We start from the raw sequence: 7,250 nt of genomic DNA on the forward strand, positions 1-7,250 counted from the left end.
GGCATGGACATTTCTCTCTTTAGTATCAAAAAAAATCGAACCGTGACGCTGAACTATCGAACCAAACTGAATCGTGAATTTTCTGTATCGTTGCACATATTGTTACAACTAGTGGGTGTTCCCTTAAATCCCTTAACACACCTCTGAAAAAAAGGATATCCAAATTAAATTAAATGTTGTTTTTGAATCAATCATCAATCATAGAGATTGACCCAGTTGGTTAAAAGAGGTGTCAATCAAAAAGGGGAGGGTCTACAAAGGGGAGGGTCTACACAGCCCTTTTTTTTTAACTGTGTTGTTTAAATTAAATGTTTGATTTTAAGACAGTCTGAATCCTGCACAGGTTCACCATCTGGTCAGAAATAAAATCCTTTTCTCCAAACTAGAATTGTCCAAAGAGCTATTGTAGTGTCTAAAAGTGGGGGTCTCTTCTCAGGAATGCACAGATGTGTTATGTCTCTCTTAGACCCCAGCTTCAGAGCTCAGCACGTTACCATATTAGGAAAATGAATGTTTAAGATATACCGTGACAATATTTATGGTACATCTGTTGGACTGCACTGTGAAACCTATAAAAAGGCTTGTACGCCCCCACTCTTGGCCTTCGTCTTCATCTTTTTACCTGGTGATTCATTTGGCTTAGAAGGCCACGGTTTGGTTTTTGGCTGTAAATKTCCTGGACTGCAAAATAAAGATTGTTGCTGTTCAACCAGCCTGTTTCAGAGTTTCTCTCTTCAGGAGCAGCAGCAGTTTGCAGAACCAGAAGAYGTGGTTTTTACACCTCACTATCTACGACAGGTTAGATATTTATTGTCAATAAATTTTATGTTGACAGAACCCCACTTCAGAAGTTATTTCTTTGATTAGCTGAAACGTTAAGATTAGGTTTAAACTTCACTTGGTGCTGAAACAGTCAGAGTTACGTAATAAAAGTCAACCTTCTGCCTCTCATGATGTTGAATGCAGACGGGCCTGCTGCCACATTAAGTCAACACTGTGAGCAATGTGCATTTATTAGTTCTGCTCTGTGTGGAGAGACGGAGTTTGTTTCACYGTCTATTGTTGCTTTTAGAAACACAAAATTAACGTATAAATCAAAAGTCTTCCTGCAGTGGGTTCATGTTGCCAAGCTGAAGTGAGCGCCTTCATTTTTAAAGACAGCACAGTGATGAATTAATCATCCTCTTAGAGCGGGTCCAAACAGAACCTAATGGGCAACACAGAACACCGAGTTCTGCTTAGAAAGTTTCATAGAAAAATTCTACATTTAAAACTGTTCTGTGTTCAGAGTTACCACTCAAAGTGTCGTAAATTACTGTTTAGATAATGACGGGGTATTACTTTAGCTACTTTTTAATGAATTAAAAAGTGTCTCTGTGTTTTTATTATTATATTAAACAAAGAAAAAACAAAAACATTCAGAAAATATTTCATGCATTCTAGTTTAAATTATTTGGTCTCAAAGCTTGTACATACAAACATTTATTTTAAAAATGTTCCTAATAAACAACACCAGAGAAATCAGCTTTTCTGTCGAAACACAGCCGAAGCTGAAAATTTCAAGACACGTTCATCGTTAAAGTAAAAAACAAAAAACAACAGAACTTTCAATTAGCAAAACTGCAGCTAAAAGCTAAAACTAACAAATCAGTAGACCAATGGTAAAATGAGCAAACACATACAGTAGCTAAAACCTTTAATTAGCAAAACAGTAGCTTAAAGCTAAAATTAGGGGGAAATCACTTAAGCGAAACTATTCAAATAAGCAAACTCAGCTAAAAGCTAAATTTAGCATTGCTGTACCTAAAAACTAAAATGAAGCTAAATCGTAGCTAAAAACTAAAACCTGCAAGCTTAGCTAAATGTTAAGCTTAGCTAAACCACGTTTGCAAAATGGCGCATAAGAGCTTAAGCTAAAATTAGCTGAACCAAAGCTAAAAGACAAGATTAGGGTAARTAGTAAAAAGCAACAATAAGAAAAAAACCTACCAAGAAATTAAAATTAGCATCGTTGTATCTAAAAGATAAAATCAGCAAGACAGCAGCTAAAAGTTACATTTATCATAGCTGTACCTAAAAACTAAAATGAAGCAAAGCAACAGCTATAAACTAAAAGTAGAAAGCTTGGCTAAATGCTAAACTTAGCTAAACCATAGCTTAAAGTTAAAAGAATAGAAACTGTAGCTTAAAACTCAAGTGGATAAGTTAAACGTAGCTAAACCAAAGCTAAAAGACTAAATTAGCAGAGGTACTAAGAAGCAACTAAAATGAGCAAAGTTGTATCTAAAAGATAAAATTAGCAAGACAGTAGCTAAAAGATAAATTTTGCATAGCTGTTCCTAAAAACTAAAATGAAACAAAGTCATAGCTATAAAACTAAAATTAGTAAGCTCGTCTAAATTGCTAAACTTAGCTAAACCATATCTTAAACTTAAAAGAAAAGAAACTGTAGCTTAAAACTAGTGGAATGGTGGCTACAAGCTAAAGTAGCTAAACCAAAGCTAAAAGATTAAATTAGCAAATGTAGTAAAAACGCGACCCTGAAAAGGAAGAAGCGTGTACAGAAAATGGATGGATGGATGGATGTAGTAAAAAATCAAAAATAAGAAAAAAATCTACCAAGAAACTAAAATGAGCAAAGTTGTATCTAAAAGCTAAAATTAGCAAGACAGTAGCTTAAAGCTAAATTTAGCATAGCTGTACCTAAAAATAAAATGATGCAAAATCATATCTAGAAAAATAAAATTTGCAAGCATAGCTAAATGCTAAAGTTAGCTAAGTTAGCAAAATGGGAGCTAAGAGCTTAAGCTAAAATTAGCTAAATCAAAGCTAAAAGACTAGCAAAGGTAGTAAAARGCAGCAATAAGAAAAAAATCTACCAAGAAACAAAAATTAGCAAAGTTGTTTCTAAAAGCTAAAATTAGCAAGACAGTAGGTAAAAGCTAAATTTATCATACTTGTACCTAAAACCTAAAATTAAGCAAAGCCATAGCTATAAACTAAAACTAGAAAGCTCGGCTAAATGCTAAACTTAGCTAAACCAGCTTAAAGTTAAAAGAACAGAAGCTGTAGCTTAAAACTCAGGTGGAAAATGGCAGCTAAAAGTAGCTAAACCAAAGGTAAAAGACAAAATTAGCAAAGGTAATAAAAAACAACAATAAGAAAACACATACGTATCTAAAAGCTAAAAGTAGCTTATGAAGATAAAAAAATAAAGCCAGTTTTATTGTGGTTGTGTTTTTAACTCACTGATTAGTGTTCCCTGTTTTTATTTTTATCTTGTGAAGCACTTTGGTCCATGCAAGGCACTGTTGGAAGGTGCAATATAAATAAAGTTTTATTATTATTATTATTATTATTATTATTATTATTATTATGAATGGTTAAAACAGCACCAAATATTCAAAGAGGACTGACAGAAAAAAAAAGATAAGAATCTAAACAGGAAAACAATATAAATTTCACATAATAAAATCTAATAATAATAAAATATATTTCATCACTGATTTGTTGAGTGAAACAACRGTGTCAGCCCTCATGCTGCAGGCAGTTCTCCTGTCATTTTGCAGAAAATGTAATGAAACTGAATGTTTGTCTTACGTAGTTTGATTAATTAACATCTGATAATTCTCCGCCTTCAACGSCGAGCTGCCATCAGCGTCGGTGAGAGGCATCGATGATGAAAAGGAAGCYGTGTTTGGAGCCCTGCAGCTGGAGAAGATTGACTGATAAACGAAAGTAAACAGTGACCTCTGTTAGCTGTCACAGCAGAGCACAGAACGGGCCGAGACACTCGACAGAGGAGGACGCACAGGCGGAGCCGCAAGCCAATCAGAGGAGAGGACAAACGTGGACAACCAGCAGCAGCAGCCACTATCAAACATCACGCTAATATCCGTCTTATGTGGGACAGACTCTGATGCACAGAAGGCACATCAAGGCCTTCGTTTCACACATGCTCATCAAGTACATGCATGCAATTACACAACTGCACATTAAAGAAAGTAGACCGTGAGACGCTGGAGGGGAAATAAGCCCACAGAGAGAGATTAGGAGTGACTAAGTCCATTGGTGTCAACTCGGAAAAATATCSGTCCAAATTCCAACGTGTTTCTAATGTAAATGCCAAAGTCCCAAACAGCCGGAGCTGAGAGAAGACGAGCGCCAACGGGAGGACTTAAAGGACTTACTGCAACACTAAATACCGTGAAAGCTTTTTTTTTTATGAAATGGACCTTTTTAATGACATCTTAGGGGATGCAGAGATTTTAAGAAATGGCCTAATTTATCAAACCAATCAGACTGCCTCTATCAGATTCTGATTTTTTTCTGTTCATATGAAGAAAATGACGGCATAAATGTCTCATCTCATCTCAAATAATTTCAGATTTTGTCCTAACTTCTCATTTCTTGTCTCATCTGTTATATTTTCTTGGTTGACCTYTTCTCATCTGGTTTCATTTCATCACATCTTGTTTCCTCATCTACATGACCTCATCTTTCTTTTCGTCTCATTTCTCATGCATCTCATTTCTTTTCTTTTTCTGTCACAAATTGTCTCAGAAAATTTCAAATTTGTGTAAAATCTCTTTTTTCTTTGCTTTTCTTTTCGTGTATCAACACAGTTGTCACTTGGTCTAATTTAATCTTTCCTCATTTTGTTTTGCTCATCTCTAATCATGTTTCTATTTTATCTTATCTCATATCTATCTTATTTATTCTCATTTCAGGTCTCCATCCTGGTTTTGTCTTAATCTCACGTAATCTTGTTTCACCTTATCCCATCCCGTCTATTCTGGCCATGTTTTTTTCTTGCTTTGACTCATTTCACCTCACCTCATCTCAATATGTCTAATATCTCTTATTCTTTGTGTCATCTAATCTCATTTCATGTCTCGCATGCTTCATCTCATCTCATCTCCATTTGTTTCTTATCTTGCGCTTCGTTTAATCACTCATCTAATCTCATTCCATGTCTTTAGTTTGTTTTATTGCTCTTAATCTCATATAATCTTGCTTCATCTCATCTCCATTTGTATMTTATTTTGCGCTTCATTTTTATCTCTTCATCTCATCTCATCTCATCTCATATTCTTCATGTTACCTTTTCCATCTAATCTCATTTCATGTCTTTGTTTTTATCTCTCATCTCTCTCCCTTCATCTCATATAACTTTATTTCACATTATCCTGTCCCGTCTTCTGGCCATGTTTTGCCTCGTTTCATCTCATCTCATCACTCTTTCTTCATGTTATCTTTTCATCTAATCTCATTTCATGTCTTTGTTTTTATCTCTCATCTCTCTGTTCCTCTCTCTCAATCTTGTTTCACTTTATCCTTTCCTGTCTCTTCTGGCCATGTTTTGCCTCATCTCATCTCATTTCTACCTTATCTTACTCTTCATTTAATCGTTTCATCAAATCTTGTTCTTTTCGTCATCTTGTTTTATTTCYCTTAATCTTTTATAATCTTGTTTCATCTCATCCTGTCCCATCTTCTGTCCATGTTTCACATGCTTCATATCACCTTATTTGTTTCTCATCTCATTTTTCATGTTATGTTATCTTTTCATCTAATCTCATTTCATGTCTTAATCCTTTTTATGTATCTTAATCTCATAATCTTGCTTCACTTCCTTCTGTCCTGCATCCTGTCCATGTTTTGTTTTGTTGCATTTCGTCTCTTCTCATCTCATTTGTCTCATACCTCATTCTTGATGTTATCTTTTCATCTAATCTCATTCCATGCCTTCATCTCTCTCTCTTTCTCTCTCTCGTCTCTGTCCTTGTTTTGCTTTGTTTCATCTCATCTCTCATTCTTCATGTTATCTTTTCATCTAATCTCATTTCATGTCTTCACCTTGTTTTATCTCTCATCTTTCTCCCTCTCTCTGAATCTTGTTTCACTTTATCCTTTCCTGTCTCTTGTGGCCTTGTTTTGCCTAATCTCATCTCATTCTCATCTCATCTCATGTCATTTATCTCATACCTTATTCTTCATGTTATCTTTTCATCTAATCTCATTTCATGTCTTCACCTTGTTTTATCTCTCATCTCTCTGAATCTTGTTTCACTTTATCCTTTCCCGTCTCTTCTGTCCTTGTTTTGCCTTGTTTCATCTCATCTCATCTCATCTCATCTCATCTCATCTCATATAACATTAGGTGAACTCTCCCTTTTAAACCTTCTTGCTCTTGTACCTTATATTCTGAAAACCAGTGAATGTTTGTTCAGGGAGGTTATCACTGGACATGGCTTCCTACTTGTCTCTGTAATAAATCATCTTAGGGAATTACTCTTAACTTTCCACAAGGTGTGCTTTACACACACGTTATTTTTTAATCTTTTTGCAGTTAAAATACGTTGGAACAAAGATTTAGCTGACTATCACCTGGTGTAAATAAGGTCATCGGGGACAGGTTCTGATCTTCCAGACATGGCTGCACACAAAAAGTCATGCTGATAACCTGAGCACTGCAGCTCCTCTTTGCTTCTTCTCCCTCCCTATTTTTTAATGTTGCTGTAAAAAGAGTTACTAAAGGCCAAAACCTCTCGCTGACATTTAATCGCTCAGCAGATTCTGTACAGAAATCTGTGTACACCTGTAGGGGATATCTGCAGGCGGGATGAAGCCAGGCTTTGCAAAAAACAAAAAAGAACTTGTGTAATCTGAAGCCTGGCAGCTAAACCTCCAAGGTGCTCACATTTGGAGATGGGGACTCACTCTGCACCTTGGCAGGTAATGGAAACCCTTTGCTGTGAAATTCTTGACAAGTTTGCTCTTTTTTTTTGAGTCACTAAGATGTTGCCATCTTTAAGAAACTGCCTTTTTTTTCCCAAAGAGAATTTTGAGAAAAATCCTAACCTTCATATACTGTACTTGTCCCAATGTGTTGAGTTCATTAGAATCAAAGAGTCGTTAGAAAAAGAGAAATGTTTGTTGTGAGGTGCAGGAATGATGAGAGGCTCTTACGTCTCGGTCGGGTCTGTGCTGCAGGGAGGAGACGGGAAAAGATCCACGTTGCTCAATAAGATTTATGTTCTCACCTCCAAATACCATCGATGTAGCGGTAGCTCAACTTCTGGCAGACAGTGACATTTTTGTYTTTTTGTTTTTGTTTTCACTCATCTGTTCGTGATCGCTGCTCCTGCTGGTCAGAAYGGGACATTACTGCAGGAAGATCATTAAAACAATCTCTGTGACAATGTTTTAAAATCTTTCTGGGTAAATTTGTTCCAGTCACTACTCAC

The sequence above is a fragment of the Austrofundulus limnaeus genome, unplaced genomic scaffold (assembly GCF_001266775.1).
Source record: "Austrofundulus limnaeus strain Quisiro unplaced genomic scaffold, Austrofundulus_limnaeus-1.0 Scaffold67, whole genome shotgun sequence".
NCBI lineage: Eukaryota > Metazoa > Chordata > Actinopteri > Cyprinodontiformes > Rivulidae > Austrofundulus > Austrofundulus limnaeus.